We start from the raw sequence: 21,244 nt of genomic DNA on the forward strand, positions 1-21,244 counted from the left end.
ATTCCTAACATCATCATTGTACATCAAACATGTTAGAGCACAAAAACTAAAAAGCATGTTAATTGTACATCTCAATTGACTTCTTAAAAAAATATGTTATATTAGTTAAATGAATAATCATAATACCTCTATTAATTTCAACATTTCTTCTTTGTAATCATTTGACATGACTTTCCATGACTTGTAGTCGATATGAGCATATTGATACCTTCTAGCTACGCTACCAATGAAACGAGTTAGAGTTGTCCCTTCCTCACCAATGGATCGACCATATTTGTCCAAATTAACGATTATTAAATCACCATCTTCCATTTTCCATACATCTAACATTTTTGTAGGACCTCTAGCCCGTTTAGGCTCTACTTCTACAAACAAAACAAAAGGACAATAACACTATGTGTGCATATAAGTCATAATAAAAACAATATAAATAAAAATTCAAAACAAAGAATATATAATTAATACCTTTTTCAATTTGTTCTTCTTCAACTTCTATATCAGAGGGAATTGAGTGAGATTCTACAGACTCATGTATGACACCTTCGGCATGACAAGGACTAGAACGAGTTTTTGCAACATTACTTCCTTCTACATTGGTTGAGTTTGTATTATTAGAAGTAGACTGATCAAATTCCTTCATTATCACTTGCTCGATGTCGAATATTTAACTTTCTTCTTCGAGCCATTGCTTCTCTAACACAAAATTATAAATGAGTAACTTGGACAAAATTCAAAAAACATAGACAAATCTAAAAGTATAAGAAAAACATAATGTATAAAATCATGCACAACTAGAACACACTTCATTCGTCTTCCTCATCATCTTCATCATCATCCATATTATCAACATCAACAACTTCAAAAAAATCATTATCATATTAAACTTCAAGCATAACCAAATCATTAACATTTTGAGTAGCTTCACTTGTATTTCCCATTAGTTGCCCATCTTCAACTTCAAGCCTAAGCAAATTGTGGACTTTCATCAAATTGAAAGAAGAATTTTCAGTACACTTCAAATAAAACATTTTTATATTTGAATATTTAACAAGAACGTTCAAAATATTCTATATATATATGTTTGGCTTTGAATCCACAAATCTCAAAATATTAAATATACGAATCATCATATTTGTAGTGAAAGTATAACTAAATTTGTTATACTTGAATTGGACAATTTCGTGATCAAGTGTATAGTCTCAATCTCTTAAGTACACCACTCCGTTATTGCTATCACGCTCGCAACTCCCAACAATATATAAAGTATACGCTAAATATAAAAAAACTAAGCTACTCAGTAACCCAGATTCCTACGCGGAACGAATAAGATACCCAATAGGGACATTTTGGCAGCAGGCCTATTCATTGCAGTAAAACTTCAGATGCAGAAAAAGTTTGTATATTCAAAAACAAACCCTAACATCCACTCATTTCTTTCCCAGACCTTTGAGTGTCACAAGTATCGAATGTTTTAGCACTATCAAACTCAAACCTTCCATATCCCATTATATATAATTCCCCCTCAAAACACCAACTTGAAATTTTCTAAATACAATTAATTATGTAAAGGAGAAAAACAAAACTAAATTATTCATAAATATATACTACTTAAAAGACTCCCACAGCCATCTTTTATTTATCCAAAACACAAACAAAAGAGAGAGAAAAAATAGTTCATAATCCATATACATCAATAATACTAAGAAGCATGCTTCCACAAAGGATCTTCTTCTTCTTCTTCTTCTTCTTCTTCTTCTTCTTCTTCTTCTTCTTCTTCTTCTTCTTCTTCTTCTTCTTCTTCTTCTTCTTCTTCTTCTTCTTCTTCTTCTTCTTCTTCTTCTTCTTCTTCTTCTTCTTCTTCTTCTTCTTCTTCTTCTTCTTCTTCTTCTTCTTCTTCTTCTTCTTCTTCTTCTTCTTCTTCTTCTTCTTCTTCTTCTTCTTCTTCTTCTTCTTCTTCTTCTTCTTCTTCTTCTTCTTCTTCTTCTTCTTCTTCTTCTTCTTCTTCTTCTTCTTCTTCTTCTTCTTCTTCTTCTTCTTCTTCTTCTTCTTCTTCTTCTTCTTCTTCTTCTTCTTCTTCTTCTTCTTCTTCTTCTTCTTCTTCTTCTTCTTCTTCTTCTTCTTCTTCTTCTTCTTCTTCTTCTTCTTCTTCTTCTTCTTCTTCTTCTTCTTCTTCTTCTTCTTCTTCTTCTTCTTCTTCTTCTTCTTCTTCTTCTTCTTCTTCTTCTTCTTCTTCTTCTTCTTCTTCTTCTTCTTCTTCTTCTTCTTCTTCTTCTTCTTCTTCTTCTTCTTCTTCTTCTTCTTCTTCTTCTTCTTCTTCTTCTTCTTCTTCTTCTTCTTCTTCTTCTTCTTCTTCTTCTTCTTCTTCTTCTTCTTCTTCTTCTTCTTCTTCTTCTTCTTCTTCTTCTTCTTCTTCTTCTTCTTCTTCTTCTTCTTCTTCTTCTTCTTCTTCTTCTTCTTCTTCTTCTTCTTCTACCTCTCTCAATTATCAGCAAATCCACACAAGCCAACTGATCATCCTCAGTAAGGTGGCCTTCCATGAGCAGCCCAAGCAAGAGCTGCCTCATGTCCAAAGCAAGAGTTGCCTCATGTCCCATCTGCCTAATATCCTTCATTCAAAATTTCTCTTTAAGATTCATTCATTCATTCTAGTATGTTTGGCTTCCATTTTTCTTATGCCCATTATGAACTTGCAAGAATAACAATTCAATTTTTGGGAACCAGTTGATGGAACTGACATAAATTTAGTTAGGAGTTTTGTAATTAGAACAAATTAAAACAACAAGGTTGTATAGTTGGTATTTTTCTACCATGTGATTAAGTGCTCAAAGGTAACTATGCCTACAATAGGCTTGTTCACATGTCATTCATCACAAACTTTTCTATAACTCAATTTATACATACATACAAACATTTATAGGCTAGTCTCTAGAACAGTCACTTATCAGATCTCAATCTAGCGCTCAAAGTATCAGTACATGAAGCTAGCTAGATTAACCATCAATCCACTATTTTCAACTTGTAGCTAAAGATATATAAACAAACTTGGGCTATTTAGCATTCTGAACATAACATAACATAACAGAACATTCTCACCACATGTTCAGGTTGTGCGAAATTCAAAATAGTACAGAATGGTTAAAAACAGTACAAAATGGTGGTTCGAGAAATTACCAATGGTGCGAGAACGGTGAGAACGACGGTGAGTGCAGCTCGGGTTCGACGATGTGACTGGTTCGACGGCGAGTGCGCGACTGGTTCGACGGCACGACTAGTTCGACGGTGAGTGTAGTTGGTTGATTGATGGCGAGAAGGAGAAGACAACGATTAGGATTCATGACTCAGAGGTTAGGGGTCCGATTGAGGTTCAGATTGGGGTTCAGATTGGGGCTCAAATTGGGGCTCAGATTGGGTGAAAGAGGACAACAATTTTGAGTTTGAGGTGTTTTGGTGAGAAAGGGTTTAGTTGGTACTTGGTACTGATTTAGGTTTTGGCTCTATTAATTTTTATTTTGGCTCCATTGAAAAAATTTGGATTTTATCTCAATTTAATTTTTTTTACCTCCATTAAAAAAATTAGAATTTTGCCTCCATTAAATTTTTTTTGACTTAAATCGTGAAAGTTTTGTACAATTTTATTTTCACAACAAATTAAGATTTTAGCTCCTTTAAAAAATATATATTTTTCAATTTTGATGTCTATAGCCACATATTTAAGTGTGTAACTATAACAATTAGTGACAAATTTATGTCACTGAAGGTATAAGACACCTATACCAACAAAAACTAATTTATCTGTGGGGATAGATTGTCTATACCTACAGTTTTTAATTTTGTCATTATAAGCTTCTTGATGACTCTTCATCATATGCATATTTTCCCACTGTTTTAGTCTTATTTATCCTCAATCATCAGTTAAATTAAGGATTTATTTGATACATTTTGTTGATTTTTGTTCTTTGAGTTAATAAAATACTTTTTGTTTTTATTTCGTTGATTAAGTAGGAATTTGTCGTAATTTTACATTGCGTTTTGTTTTAGTGCAGTGCTGAATTTTGGTGAAAAATCAACATGATATATGTGGAGTATTTCAGCCATATCTGGAGTTCTAGATGTCCAAGTAGTGTCACTCCAAGTGCTAATGAAAGCTAAGATCCATATCTGCAACTTTCATGAAGACACCAGGACCAAATTCAATCGCAAAAGATGCGCAAAATGCAAAATAGATCAGACAACAGATGATGTGCGCCTGGAGCGCATTTCTCGTGTTTCAGTTCTGTCAACGCGCGCCTGGAGCGCTTGGGAGACTTGTGCCCTAGCATAGAAACTCAAAGACGGCCGTTTCTAACGCCATTGAAGCAGTTTTATCAAGAATCATCCATGAATCATTCTTGTAATTCTTCTTTAATCCTTATCTTTTGTATCTCTGTCATGAGTAACTAAACCCTATTTGTTAGGGATGAGTGTAACCAGATGAAACCCTTATTTTTCTGATTTGATTTCTAGTTATATGAATGAGTTTATTGAATTGTTGTTCTCATCTCTGTGCTTAATGCTTTTTATTGCTTGATCAACATTAAAATGTTCTACGATTTGTATTTTGAAACGGAAGTGGACTTTACGAATACTTGAGATGAGAAATTCATGAATTTGTAGTATAGGGATAGATGCAGGTCATGAAACCAATTAAATTAGTTGCAAAACAATAATTTACAAGAGAATTTCTATACGGTAATGCTTAATTCTAATATTAAATCCACTAAGGAATTAGGGGTTACTTTGGAATTAAAGGTTCTGTCACTAAGACATTAGGGCAAGAATAATAAAGAGAATTCGGTAATAATTCAATAAAGGAATTCAGTAACTAGGATCAAATTAGACACCAAGGTTGGATTCGAAGTGAAACTCATCCCTGACATTTTTCTCATTATAAAAGATCAATTTTATTATTGTTGTTAATTTCAAACATTATTTCAATCAACTTGGGAACCTTTTTGTTCAATTCTAGTAATCAAATATAAGTCAATAGTAAAACACAATCCTTGAGTTCGACACTCGGTACTACCGTTTTATTATTACTTGCAACGATTCAGTACACTTGCTGAAACGATATCACTTATGTAGGTATATGTCTGTTTTCTTGTAGTGTAGAAGTCAAACGAATAACTCAATTCATTCAAGGATATGCTTAGTTACGAAACAACTGAAATAAGGAATCTCAACCTAATAGTAGCATTACATGCTATGGTATTAGGCCTAAAGTTGAGTCTCTTCTTAGATTAATCTTTGGTCAAAAAGCCAGCCGAAACATTGGAAGCGATCTGACAACATGTTGGGGATTACACTAGCATGGAAAAATTGGCAGCTACTAATAGAGGATAAAGCAAGAAAACTAATAGAAGCGAATGAGAAAGAGTTCATGGGCGATCTCAAGAATGAAATTGATACGATAGAAGACGTTATCGGTTGAGAGAAAATTAAAAATCTTATATTGTTCTAACAAAAAGAATATAATGCATTTTTTAAGAAGCATGAGTCATATTTGATCAATTTTTCAGCACAAAGAAAAAGTCTCCTGATGCAGACAAAAGTAAATATTGTGAGTACCATATATATTATGGTCCCACAATGGATGAGTGCCAAGTACTAAAAAATAAAATCAAGAAACTCATTTGAGAAGAACATCTATGATGTTTTGCGGAAAAAAATGAGTCTCCTAGATGGAAGGACGAAGAAAGAGAAAATGTAGATAACCCCAAATATCACCTAGATCCCCTGAACGTCATTGTCGACATATGTGTAGAGACGAGGGATGTGAATGATGAAGAGAGCAAACTAATTGCATCACATACCCAATACAAGACATCAACTTCTTTTTGGGAGGCTTCACATGAGAAGGCACATCAAGCAGTGCATGCAAGAGACGTCTTCGGGCAATCAAATTCATTTGTGTTGCAAGTCAACAGAAAAAGGTACTAACACCTATCAGTTTTTTAATGTAGATGACATTGGAATCAAAAGGAAGCAGGATGACTTGATGATCATTTCAATAGGGATCACCAACTTTAATGTTAGGCAGAACCTCATATTTCAAGGAAGCTTGACAACATTATGTTTAGGAAAACATGATGAAAAATGGAGCTTTTTGAAACATTATTGAAGCCACACCACAATATGTTGGTGGGGTTCTTATGGGACAATGCTCGAGTCGTCGGATTCATAGAATTACTAATAACGGTAACAAGCGACGTTGAAACTAAAGTCGTCCTAGACAGAATTCAAGTAGTCAAAGAAAAATTAAATACTTACAACATGATTGTCAACAAATGTAGTAACCATCACCATGTATCTAGAATATGGCAATAAATTTATACATTTTAATTTTTCAGAAGCAATCATATAAAACATATTAAGTGCAATAATTGAAATGACTTGTAACTAAATAAAATACATAGTTTACAAACATTCTCTGATGTACAAAATTTACAACATATTACAACTCCAAATATGTCACTAGAGAGCTCTATCATCTGTTGCTTGGATTGCCAACCTCAATCCCTCTTATCTACTATAATACATAAGAAAATAAGGGTGTATTAATAATCTCATTGAGCTCAAAAAAAGGGAGCAATTGTTGGAAATAGTTTTGTCAAAAACAATGAAAACTTAACATAATTATGAAATGCTCTATATTACCAATAGGCCAAATATTTAAAAAAAAATCTTTTTCATTAAGTCGGAATGATGCATTCTTTTTTTTTTCTTCTTGATTTAGAAAAGCTTTCAAGTTTTCATTTCCCTTTTAATTAAGGAAAAGCTTACAGATATCCATTTCCTTTATAAGGAAAACCTCCTCCAATCACCCAATTATAGGTAACCCAAAAGGTTAGAGTCTTTTGCAAAGGTGGTCTGCCCATGACCCCCCAATTGGAGTCCAATTATTTAACATTTACCCATTGTTTCATGCCTAAGACAAAGCTAAAATATCCCACCATATATACTTACCATGTCTTGTATATGTAATCCATAATCGACCTCATGTATACAATGGATAATGTATATCATGAATGCAATGCACATTCCATCATTAGTCAAATGGAAGTTTATTTCATACAACAACATAAGTTTGTAATTGAACTTATAACTAGAATTCTTGTCACACTTTAGAATCGCTTTTCAATCAGAAGAAGTATAATTAAGAACACATTCAGATTAAAGGCATTCTATGATCAGAGCTAGTAGAGGCATAATCTGACTAGAGGGAACATGATTAGAATGACTTGGATAAGAGTCAACATGACCAGAAGAAGATTCTGACCAAAGGCAGCATGATTAGAGAATCTTGGATCAGAGGTAGTATGATAAGAACTAGAATTTGACCAGAGGCAGCTTGATCAAAGTTAGACTCTAAGGAAGCATGAGCATATGTAGACTCTAAGGAAGCATGATAAGAGGCAAACTCTAAGGAAGCATGATCAAAGACAAAGCCAGAGGAAGCGTGAGAAAGAATATCAGAGCAGCCAAAATAAAGGAAAATCAGAGGCAACCAGAATAAAGGAAAAACATAGACAAAAAGGATAAAGGAAAATCAAAGGCAATATAGAAGAGGCAAATTAGAGGGAAAATAATAAAAAAGAATGAGAGGTATTATGACATGTGTTGGAATCCTTGGAACACATTAATTTTTTATTTCATCCATCGTGATTAATTCTATTTTGGCTTAATTGCACTTTTGGTCCCCCTATTATAGGTGAAAATTTAAAGTAGTCCCCCCATTTTGTTTGTCCCCAGTTTTAGTCCCCCAAACAGAATTTGAGTCCAAATCATGATGAGTTGTCATTTTTTAATGATGTGTCAATAAAAGGGTGACGTGGCAGACGCTTATGTGGAATAAACTCATTATTATATCATTTCTGGTTAAAAAATATAATTTATATTTTTAAAAACCATTATTATAAAAAACACCTAAAATCATTAAACCTAAACAAATCAAAATAAAAAACATTAACTCATTGTGTCCCAGATCTGATGTGTAATGAAACACCCACTGTGACACTCCATTTTATCTTGCTCATACGTAGTTGGTCTTTATGCTGTCCTCAATGAATGAATTAAGATGCTTCTGTTTCTTGAATTTTCTTGCCATTTTGGATTTCCAAAAGCAAGTTCTTGATTTGATCCATGTCATGAATTTTGTTGAGTTTTTCTCTCACCTGTTCCAGATTTGTTTTTATCTCTGCCATTGTTTTCTCCATTGACATCATACTGATTTCTTGTTTAAACCAAATTTGTGATTTGTCTTGTGCAGGCGACTTCAGTGGCAGCAGCGAAGCCACAACCCGAGAATTGGCGTCCGACGGCTCTGGTGGCGGCGGGGTAGCCACATTCAGTGAATAAGCCTTTAACGACAGTTCATGTGTGGCAGGCTTTCCTGGGTTTTCAATCTCGATCGTTTCTGCATGCAATTTCAAATCTGAGAACTCTGACATGGCACAAGGCTGGCAGGAATCTTCAAAAGACCAAGCACTGGTTCCTTTCTTCTCCGCCACAGTCATAAGGACCTTTTTCGAACAGAACCTCTCCACAAGGATGTGACAACCCAGGTTCCTTTCTTGTTTTTGTTGCTGTCCCCAATTCGGGTTCTTGGTTTTCTAGCAGCCACTCACTTGCATTACACATCATATTTACTACTTTTGCTGCTATGTTTCCTTCCTCAGCCTCTTTTACTCCCTTGTTGATGTTGATTTTTGGGATCTTGTTCTATACTCCGGTGATCTCTTTCCTACTGAGGCACGCAAACCCCCATCGTGTCCCAGATCACATTCCGTTAGGGTTCATGAGTGAATGTTTTTGATTTTGATTTGTTTAGGGTTCATGATTTTAGGTGTTTTTTCTTTTAACTTAATTTTAATAATTAAATTGTATTTTTAAAAATATTGTCACAATTATAATAATAGTTTTTAAAAATATAAATTATATTTTTTAGTCAGAAATAATATAATAATGAGTTTATTCCACATAAGTGTTTGCCACGTCATCCTTTTATTGACATGTCATTTAAAAAATGACAACTCATCGTGATTTGGACTCAAATTCTGTTTGGGGGACTAAAACTGGGGACAAACAAAATGGGGGGACTACTTTCAATTTTCACCTATAATAGGAGGACCAAAAGTGCAATTAAGCCTTCTATTTTCTTGAGTTCCTAGCACATCATAATCATTACACCACAATTCAAAATGCATGATTTCAAGAGAAATTAAATGCATATTCTCAAACATTTCCTACATGCTAAAAAGCTGAGTTTTTCCCTCACATATTTTAATAAAACAGTTTCTATATTCTCAAACATTTCCTACTTCGAGTTGGTTGTGGGATTTGCTTGCTTTCTCAGCTCTTAGCTCTTGTTCCCTTTATACTTTGGTTCGAATTTAAAGATCCTCCAAATGTTTCTCCATATCTTCTTTTAGTGTTACTTTGGTCAATTAATGGATCTTGAGAGGAAGAAAAGGACATGCAAGGGTCAGGCAGGTGTAGAAGATTTTAGAGAATTTTGTCTTTAAAGGATTTTGGAAAGAAGAAGAAAATTAATGGATAAGGGGACCACAAACAGTAATGGTGTTGGTGTTTTCATAATTTATTTTAGAGAAAATGGGATTTGTTTGTGGAAATGAGGGTGTGGTCGCTGGTGAAATAAAATTGAGGTTTTTGTTAGTTAAGGGTAACAATTCATTTGGACTTGGTAAAGGTGGCATGTTCTCTCTTTTTCACTTGGACTTGTTAATGCTACTACTTCTCTATTCTAACCTTGATCTTAATTTAATATTACTAAAAATACAGCATTACCAATTAATAAAATTCAAGTAATTCTAATTAGTATCTAAATCTTACAAATATTTCTAATGTAGTGAGAGGGCAGTTACAACAAACCAATACACAACACTATGGGAGTTATTTCTCAACACCACATATTACAATGAAATTCCCAACAGACGATGGAAAAATGGAAACAATCCATGCAAACATATTCATAGAGAGGCAATGCTACACTAATGGCTTGAAAATTAAAAGGAAAAAACAAAGTAGGCTAAGGAAGCCCTCCTAAAAAAGCAACCAAAAATTAATAATTGGATCGAGTTATATCACAGGAAATATACTGGCACCAACCTTAGCCACTAAAGCAACTCAAGGAGGTAGAAAATATTGGTCCTAGTAAGTTAACATGCATCAGTAACTAGTTAACTTATAAAAAAGAAATCACCTCCTTTGATACTTTAAAGTAGAAAGCATACCTCTTTGCCTAGTCTTCTGCTGACATGTTAGGCACTGATCCTATTTTGATTTCCCACCAATTATTTATTGATGAAATTGCAAAATTATTTATTTGGAAAAAGATAAGGTTGACTGGAGATAAGAAGGAAAATGTTTAGAAAGAAAGTAAAAATCTACTAAAATTGGGATTCAATTAAAGAAATCACATACTTCGCATGCTTGGTTAACGTCAAAATTGGCAACGAGAAGTGGTAAATGTGCACATATTACACTAACCTCAACAAAACTTGTCCTAAGGATGTATATCCCTTGCTTAACATATACATGCTGGTAGATGAAACATGAGGGTGTAAAACACTCACCTTCTTGGATTACTCACAATAAAATCAAGTAATTATGAACCCATCATACACATAAAAGATAGGCTTCCTAAGCGACTATCCCAACTATTACTACTAACAAATGCCATTAGAGTTGAAAAATGCATAAACTACAAATCATAGACTAATGGAAAAAGTCTTTGTAGATCAAATCAAATTTAATATAGAGATCTACATGGGCGACATGGTCATCAAGACCTAGGGAATTTAATCACACTTCGTCAACATCGCAACACTTTTTGGAAAAGTTAGAAATTAGGAGTTGTGGCTCAATCCATAAAAATAAACATTCAACATACAAGGAGGTAAATTCCTTAGTTTTATGAACACAAAAAGGGGGAATCAAGATCAACCCTAACAAGTGGAAAGCAATCTTAGAGATGCAGAGCCTGACTACCATTAAAATCCAACAACTTTCAGAAAGGATATCATCTCTGTTATAGGATTACAACTCACTTGGGAAATGGAAGCTACTCACCTCCATGTGAAGAGATTCTTATCTTATCGCAAACCAAGTGAACGAGGAATATCAAGCCAAAGAAGAAACTTTTGTTTTATATCTATAATATGTAAAGAACCTTATGAAAAGTGTCAAGAAATCCAAATCAAGCATATTCTTAGATCGGAATATACAAGAGCAAAAGATTTTGCAAGGCTAGAAAGCATGCGAACATGAAGTCAACACAACATAATGGTGTCCTAGCCCATCTAGTTTACAAGTGCACTTGGAATAGGAACATGTGTTATGACCACAAGGAAAAATTGGAAGACAAAGATCTTGAGAACCCCTAACAAGGAAGTTGTGCATACAAGAAGAAGACATAGGAAGAGTCAAGACGATAATAGCATACCATACCATCATTGCTGAAAATTTATACATAAAAGGATTTTCCAAACCACTTTTGTGATGCTTGGATCCAGGTAAAGCCAAATACATTATAGAGGAAACCCCTATGGGAATAGGTGGAAATCCATGTGTTAAAGTGCTTTAGTCATGATATTATTGGTGTACACTTCGAGCATATTGTCAGACCTTATGCAAACATGCGATAAATAACATAATTTTTCAAATTCAACTCATTGACATTCACAAGTACTCCATCAAGTAGTATAATCCAGTCGCTTCGACACACAAGGACACGAAATACTAGCCCCATTCCCCTCAGCACCATGTTAGCTTAAGTTTTTAATAATATTTTGTTTATAATAGTTTAGTATGCAGTCATCAAGAAATTCGTATGGAAAAATATCATTTCTCGACATTGTCTACCTTAAACTATCATAATAGACAATGCCTCTCATTTTTCAAAGCAGTGATTTCTAGACTTCTGCGAAGAAAGGGGGTCGAGCTCAAGCAAAAGACTAATTATAAGCAAAGGATGGAATATCCCTAAACAAAAAACCAAGTATAAAGCAACTAACAAATTCATTCTGAATGGCCTTCAGAAAAAGTTTGATAATGCTAAATACATATGGGAAGAAAACCTCTGTGCATTATTTTGGGAATATCATACCACACCTCAAACAAAAATACAAATCTATCCAAATTAACATATGGCACTGATGCCATGGTACCCGTGGAGCTCATATCAAATTAATATATGACAAATCCCATGACTTGAAGCACAAAGACCTTGACACCATAGAAGAAATACAAGAAATCACACAAATAAGATAATATGCGGCCAAACAACACATTGCAAGAAAATTTAACACCAAGATAAGACCTAAGAGTTTCATGGAAGGAGACCTTGTATTTTAAAAGGGTGGACAAAGCTCGTAAAGATAAACAACATGGAAAGTTAGCTGCAAACTAGGAAGGACTATTCTTTATTAGCGCATAGTTTGGTAAAGTATTATACATATTTAAAGAACTTGATGGAAGAATTATTATTAGGTTGTGGAATTTCACACAACTCAAGTTTTATTTTAGTTCAACTTTAGCATACGGTGAACTCTTTTTCCTCCTTAGATTTTTTTTCCCATAAGATTTTGGTCTTTAAAGGTTTTAACGAGACCCCTTTATCTTTGTATCCACATATTTCTTAGCAATAAATTTGCTACTATATTACATGTTGATCTTAGTACGCCATGTATCAAAGGATGTTAAATAGCCATATCATAACGAATACCAATTGGTCATACGTCAAAAGATGTAAGCATGTATAAATAACAATCTATAAAAATAAAGCAGAAAGATGTTAAATACCAATCTCATAAAAAATACCAATTTTCCATGAGTTAGAAGATGTACCATCTATTAAAATAAAACACAAAATGTGAAATAGCCATCTTAGAATGAATATCAATTTGTAATAAGTTGAAAGATGTAACCAGCTATAAAAAACAATACAAAAAAACATAAAGTATGATATAACCAACTCATAATAAATACCAATTTTCCATAAGTCGAATGATCTAATAATCTACAAAAATAAAATAGAAAGATGCAAAATAGCCACCTCAACAAATACCAATCTTTCATAATTCAGAAGTTAACATTTAAATACTTGAAATAATAGTTTGTTGCGGAAAAATATATGAAATAATCATCTATAATCGAATCAATTTGACACATAAAAAATCATGTAACAAAGGTAAAACTTAGAATTGTACATCAATGTTAATTGTATTACAGAAAAGTAAAGTACATTGGTGAACAAGTATGACGAAAAAATTACAACTATTCCATGAAAATAACCACACAAGATCTTCAACGGTCGCAATAGTAACCTTTATGCCTCTTCCTAAGTCATGAAAACTCCATATCCATTAGTAAGGGAACAATGTCCATCATCAACAAGTGGAATCTTATGCATTATTAGCTACACCATATCATCCTCGTTAGACTAGGAGGCTAAAAAGTTGAGAAAAAGAGCATGTATAATGAGAGAAATTCTTGGAAATTATTGTGGCACGATCTATGGAGACCACCCTAAGTAGCCATTGAAAATCCAAAAACTTGATACTGGAGCGTGGCAAAAGGATGTACATTTACCATTTTGTTCGATGAAAGTGAACAAACCATATTGTTGATGAGGATATTCCAGCTTCTTTTGGGCAAAGGTAATGTTCTTGAAGAATGTTAACAGTTCGCAATTCTACCATTGACCTATGGTTTATTCTTGCATTTTTAAGTCAGTAACTACAAGAACATTAACATTGGTCATAAATTATTGTCAGAGTGATAGTGGTGTATGCCACCCTATAACCAGAAACCACTATGGTCCCTACACGAGGAGTTTAGTGTTTCATTGTCATCAAGCATTGACTGTAACAAGGCAATTATAATGAGGTTAATTGGACACTTAACAAGTCATGCAAAGGGACGTGAGTGAACTAGATGATATTTTTCTCTCCTACATAACAAGAGTAATATGTGTGAGGCCCTTGATAGGGTATGACTTTAAAATATGTGGTTGTTCTAGTATAAGTCAATATGAGATATTGTTCTTATTTTTTTGTCACTAAGTATACTTGGATATCAAGGAATGTAATATTGAAATATACAAGGGTGATACACACTATGGCTTGTGTTCAATATAGATATAAAAGAAAATAGGCAATTATACACGAAGTCATTATCACAGAAAAAGGTTATATAAAAAATCATATGATATTATCGTTACATGGGTAACAGTGATGTATTGCTAGATATCACTCACTGATTATAATAGTAATGGATGATTTAACATTACTGACAATGTTACGAGAACCTACAAGGTCACACACGCAACAAACAAGGGAGAAACAGTCAAACAATTTGTCATATGAAGCAACACATGTTCAAACAAAGAAAACAATCCTTGTTAAGAATATGTATATATATATATATATATATATATATATATATATATATAAGAAATTATTTTTCTTGGCCCCATCAAAGGTAGTAGTAGATCTTTACGGGGGATTCTCACCGCTTCTTGTCATTCTCTTCATCCTCAAACATCAGCCCTCAACCTTCAATATCTTCAACAGATTTTCCTCGTAGATCGGGGAAGATAACCTTAACTTGGGCTAAAGAATCTTCAAACTCCTAAGTATAATAAACAAATATCTCGCCCTTAAACGTTTTCAAACTATCTTTCAAAACATTTACCTTAACAACCAACTTTTCGTTTGCCTTGCCATGTTTCTTCTGAAAATATTCAAACTTCCTCTCCCTTTTCAATTGAATAATCTGCTAACTTTGGTTGGGACCTAGATGATTAGTAATGGAAATTCCCCATATGTATCCAAACCATCCTTCCACTTGGTACAACAAACTTTCTTTCTTATAAAATAATTGGAGGACTTATGTCCCTTTTTACCACTATAGAAACAAGTAATTTGAGATAATTTTTTTTTAGACCTATGATAATGTCTTTTGAAATAGTGTTAATTTTTCCAAAACGCTTACTATGATAAGAAGATTTTTGAAACTTTCAAAATGATATTTTCATTTTTCTAAGGAAACACAATTTTCACAATGAGATAAATCACGAGTACATTTTACAATATCAGTAACTTCATGAGAATGCTTCAAAACTTTGGATAAATCTTTTTCAAGCTTTTCAATTGATTTTCAAATCATGCATGGTTCTCTTTTTATAAGCCATTAATTTTTTCATATAAATTAATGACTTATAAGTTTTATTATCTTCTTTATGAAGTTCTTCAAATGTATCTTGAAATTAGTTATAGGAAAGTAAAACGTTAAGTTAATTGTCACTAACCTCTTTTTTATGGCATTTATCTATCAGACATAGGGTTGCGACATCATTGTTATCAGAGATTTAGCTTAAGGTTTCATCACTATCCTCCAAATCTATGTAAGATATTTTTCCTTTCTTGTCCTTTTAACATTTGTTCTCAAATTTCTCCAATTTCTTGATGTATTTTGGATACTTCGACTTTAAGTGTCCAGATTTGTGGTACCTTTTTACAAAGAGACTCATTTATTCATCACTTGAGTCATGTTGATCTGAACCACTGTTGTTGGATCCTTCATCCTTCTTAGACTTTGAGGATGAGCCAACTAAGGCTCTAATCTTTTTATTTTTATTTTTATTTTTTTGTCTTTTTGTCTTATTCTTCATGTGTAATTAAACGATTAAGCTCTTGCTCATGTTCTTGTAACTTGCCAAATAAGGTTTCTAGAGTCGTGGTTTCTAAGTTCCTTAACTAAACAATCAATGTTACCCTAGGTAGCCATTCCCTACTCACATATTTATATTTCATTTGTCAAGTCTTCATTTGAAAACATTTTTTCAATAGCATCCAAAAGAGGTTTTTTTTTCTCAATAGCCTCTTTTTGAAAAAAAAACACTAAAATACCCCCATTTGAAAAATATATACCAAAATGCCCCATTTTTTTTTTCTTTACTTACAAGTCGCCATTTGGAATGGCGACTTCCTTAAGGAAGCCCGAGTTCCAAATGGCGACTTCCTACTTGATTTTTAAAAAAAGGGACATTTTAGTATATTTTTTTCAAATGGGGGTATTTTAGTGTTTTTTTTTCAAAAAGAGGGCATTGAAAAAAAAGACCCTCCAAAAGATTCACAATATTTGTGAACCATTTCTACAAATCAACAATGGTTTCTCCTTGCTTCATACAACAATTCATATTCTTGTGTTAGAGTGTTAAGGAGAGTTTCTTTCTTTATTTGAATTATGAACATGTACAAAGATCCCTATAAATGCTTGTACAAACAATCCCTTCTTCCTTAAATGCTCATGAACAATATTTTATTGCGCCCTTCATAAAATATGAACTAGCTCTTCAAATTTGAAAGCCTTTACACCCTAGAGGAGTCACCAACGCTGGTCCCGTTAAAAGACCCTTCTTTTCAATTAAATCATTGTACAACCAATTGAACCTTTAATTGATCACAACTGAAACAAACATTCCAAGAAATTATATTCTCACATATCTATATAAATTTCGGTCTCACCAAGAAAGGGAATCATATTTTTTTTATATCTAAGATTGTTTCTTAAAGAGATAAATGACGAATAATAAATAAAAGCCATCACTCTGGAATGAAGGGACATGATGGTTCATAAAAGACATGGTTCACATGTGAAAATACCAAACAATACAACTAAAATAACTGATTTTCCATTGTCAAAACTGAATTTAGAAGATCAAGTAAGTTGATCCATACAGGGGATGAATCAATTCATATATAATTGACTCAGAAATTCAAGATTTTAAACCCAAACTGCATGAATTGAATTATCCCATATATAAGTTGATTCAACCAACTTCTATTGAGTTTTGCAAATTGACTCAGATATCAAGTAAATCAATTCTCTTGTACCAAAAACCAAAACCATACTTAGGGCATATTTAAGTAAATTCAAGAAACATGTGAATCAATCCATGTTTTGAAAAATTACTTGAAAATATTTTTAATGCAATGCTTACTTTTAAAAATATTTCTAACATGTACCTAACGTAATGCATGGAAAAAAAATGAAGTTTCCAAAATGGTTTTCTAATTCAAAAGCATTAATGGATATTGAGAATTAGGAGATTTGCAATGGAACAAAACACCATCTATATAAAATGTAATTTTGACATTAATTAAAATCTTAGTCTATCATAGAGAAACTTGCAATCACATTTATTAGGGATGATATTTTCTGCAATAAATTAGTTTAATTGTTTGAGAGTGTTAGAGTGACAATGAAGTTATGTGTTCAACTCTTTCCTTTAACAAAACTAACAACTAATTATTAACATTGACTATTTAAAACATAGATGTTGTGCGTGACATTTTTTTATTAAAAAAAAAGTCAAATATTAATTTGAACATATTTATCACACTTTACTTAAGTGAAAACCCATTTTAGTCCCCGAAAAAAATCGAGACTTAATTTAGTCCTTAAGAAAAACCAAATTAACTTTTAATTCTTGACAAATTTAAACCGAGACAACTTAATCTCTATCTTTTTTATGTTTTGTTTGGTTGATGAAAGAAAAAGAAAGAAACAAATGTAAAGAAGAGAAAATGACTAGAAAGTAATGAGATTATTTAGTAGTTTGGTATAAAATAACAAAGAAAAGATTAAGAAATGTTGATAGAAAAGAAATATATGTATTTATGAAATGATATAAATGTCCTTAAGCAAAAATTACATATGATAAAAATAATAAAAATAAGTATTTCGATACAATCAATAAAACCTTATAAAAATATAAATAAAATTACATAAATAAATTCCATAACAATCAAAGAAAATGTTTCAATTTAATAAACTACGAATATTATATTTTTATAGTCTTTATATGTACTAATTTTTTGTTTATCAAAATCAAATATTTAATTTTATTTTTTTAATCATATCTAAATTTTGCTATAGGATAAAACTACTAAATAATCAAACAACTTTTTATTATTTTATCTTCTTTTCACTTTCTTTTTTTTCTCTATTTTTCTTTCATCAACCTAACAAAGTCTAAAGAAGTTGAGGACTAAGTTATACTGGTTTAATTTTCATAAAATTGGTTTTTACTTCATTTTACTTTTATTCTCTCCCTGTCCGCACACCAAATAAACTTAATGTAGAGTTGTTTTCAACATACTCTTTTCAACCCTAATTATAAGCTCCTATTGCAAATTTCACTCAAATTAAGAAAAATTGATAGCATAATTAATATGTCTATTTTTTATAGAAAAATGACTAAAATATCATTTATGTATTGATGCATTCAATAATAACTTTTCATATCACAAGATAAATTAGTAATATCATTTAAGGTTATACTTATAAAAAATAAATAAATGCATCTATTAAATTAAAAAAGGACTAATGTTTAGGAGAAATTTTCTGTCATTAGATATTTATAGTTAAGTACAAAATTGGTTTAACAAAAAAGAAATGCATTGGTGTAACAAAAAACAATGCATTGAACCCTGTTCATACTGAATAGAAAATTACTTCAATTAATTATTGTTCAATTAACCAAGACTCGGGGGAACAGAAAAATAAAATGACAGGGAAAAAGTAAAACATCATGGATGGCATTTATGGTGCAAGATTCAATGGCAAAAATTAATGATTTATTTGATTAATTCATACATATTAATAAAATTAAATAAATGAAAGAGTGAGAATAATATTTTTGAATGATATTTTAAAGTATTGTATTTATTAGTATTGGTGTATTTATTTTTATTTTTATTATTACTATTATTACTATTATTATTATTATTATTAATTATTTCATCGGGGGATCTCATATATAAGAAAAATTTTGAAGAATTTTTTAATTTTATATATATATATAAAATTACGACTTTAAAAATATATTTATTGTTTAAATTACTTTCATATTTATATTTAAAATATTAATATTTTTAATATTATTAGTTGATATTTATTATTTATAGTTTTTAATAAGAGGGTATATAAAAAGATAATTAAAAAATTAAAACAATCAATAAGTACATTTTTTTTTTCACTTTCTTATCAATAGAATCAGATATAGTAATAGATACAATTAAACAAAAGAACTAATGAATATTGATTTGAAAAATGATTAACATTGAATTGAACAAGTATTCATTTTACGATTTTAAATGGGTTACTCACAAAGGGACGAGGAAATATTAACAGATATAGACTAGGTTACCCTTTAAGTTATCCTTATCAAAATAAACAAAATTACAAATTAATATTGGAGTATTGTCCGCTCTCTGATTCATGCCCTCAATTTTATTGTACAAGACTTCGATCACGTTTTCTTATGGTGGACTACAGTTGTTTTAAGAAGTTAATGTGAAATCATGTTCATGTTAGAGTGATTGAAGATCTAAAAAGTGTTCCAACTTTCAATAATTAATTAGTATAATAATATTTCCAAAAAAAAATTTAGTATAATAATATTTGTTCTATAGTTTCCCAAGGATAGCCAAAATGGAAAGCAAAAATGCAAGAAACAAGGGGACACTAGCCATTCAAATATTGATTGAGTGCCTTGAATGTAAAGACAAAGAATGAAAAATTCCTCGATCGAACAAATGTGGGGAGGCAATGCCATTCTTGATTTTAGTTAATGTTTCACTTTATATAAACCTTCTAATGAATCTAATGCTATTTTTCATTAGTAAAATATCTATTTTAGACACTTTCATATTTATATTTAAAATATTAATATTTTTAATATTATTAGTTGATATTTATTATTTATAGTTTTTAATAAGAGGGTATATAAAAAGATAATTAAAAAATTAAAACAATCAATAAGTACATTTTTTTTTTCACTTTCTTATCAATAGAATCAGATATAGTAATAGATACAATTAAACAAAAGAACTAATGAATATTGATTTGAAAAATGATTAACATTGAATTGAACAAGTATTCATTTTACGATTTTAAATGGGTTACTCACAAAGGGACGAGGAAATATTAACAGATATAGACTAGGTTACCCTTTAAGTTATCCTTATCAAAATAAACAAAATTACAAATTAATATTGGAGTATTGTCCGCTCTCTGATTCATGCCCTCAATTTTATTGTACAAGACTTCGATCACGTTTTCTTATGGTGGACTACAGTTGTTTTAAGAAGTTAATGTGAAATCATGTTCATGTTAGAGTGATTGAAGATCTAAAAAGTGTTCCAACTTTCAATAATTAATTAGTATAATAATATTTCCAAAAAAAAATTTAGTATAATAATATTTGTTCTATAGTTTCCCAAGGATAGCCAAAATGGAAAGCAAAAATGCAAGAAACAAGGGGACACTAGCCATTCAAATATTGATTGAGTGCCTTGAATGTAAAGACAAAGAATGAAAAATTCCTCGATCGAACAAATGTGGGGAGGCAATGCCATTCTTGATTTTAGTTAATGTTTCACTTTATATAAACCTTCTAATGAATCTAATGCTATTTTTCATTAGTAAAATATCTATTTTAGACTCTCTCATTGTCTACTTTCAAAATAACCTATGTGATTGAATTGTAGTTATAAGATGAAGATTGATATAATTCACATTTAAATGTAAATTAGGAATACAAATTTTATCAATTTTTCTAAAGACAAACGTTAAAAGTAATTAATCTCATTTCTACGTTACTTTTTATGGATTTTTTTTATTTATATTTTTGCATTTGTAAAAATCTATAAAGTATATTATATGTGTGAAGCTTTATTCTAAACTTTTATTTATCATTCTGTATATAGAATTAAATTGTAGTATAAAAAACATGAAATAAAATTCTAAAAATAGTTTAAACAAATTTCCAAATGTAAACTAATATTTAATATATTTAAATATAAATATAAAATCTTATCACTTCGACCCATAAATCAAAGGAATTTTTTAGCTTAAAAAAACATATAAACAAGATGTAAAGAATTTTAGTCGAGAGATCACCAATATAATCATCTAGTATATGATGAATTGCAAATTCCAACTCGATACATCTAAATCCCTCATGTATGATATTAATCTAACGGTTGATAGATATTGATCGCAATAACTGTTGGTTATTTTAATTATAGATGATGCAAATCCATTTGTGTCTCTCCTTCTATATATCTCTACTGAAAGAAGTTGGGTTGTTCCTTTTTCTTCTCTTGGGACCCATTAA

At 31.2% G+C, this 21,244-nt stretch overlaps 1 long non-coding RNA gene across 1 annotated transcript; it reads right to left on the reverse strand.

Moving 5' to 3' along the window:
* Nucleotides 1–234: 234 nt before the first annotated feature.
* On the reverse strand, nt 235–868 carry LOC113784893 (uncharacterized). Its single transcript, XR_003471059.2, has 3 exons — nt 803–868; nt 466–693; nt 235–365 (listed from the first exon to the last, which is right to left on the reverse strand). It is a non-coding gene; the product is annotated as an uncharacterized lncRNA (long non-coding RNA).
* Between the last annotated feature and the right edge of the window lie 20,376 nt (nt 869–21,244).

The sequence above is a fragment of the Cicer arietinum genome, chromosome 6 (genome assembly GCF_000331145.2).
Source record: "Cicer arietinum cultivar CDC Frontier isolate Library 1 chromosome 6, Cicar.CDCFrontier_v2.0, whole genome shotgun sequence".
NCBI classification, from domain to species: Eukaryota; Viridiplantae; Streptophyta; class Magnoliopsida; order Fabales; family Fabaceae; genus Cicer; species Cicer arietinum.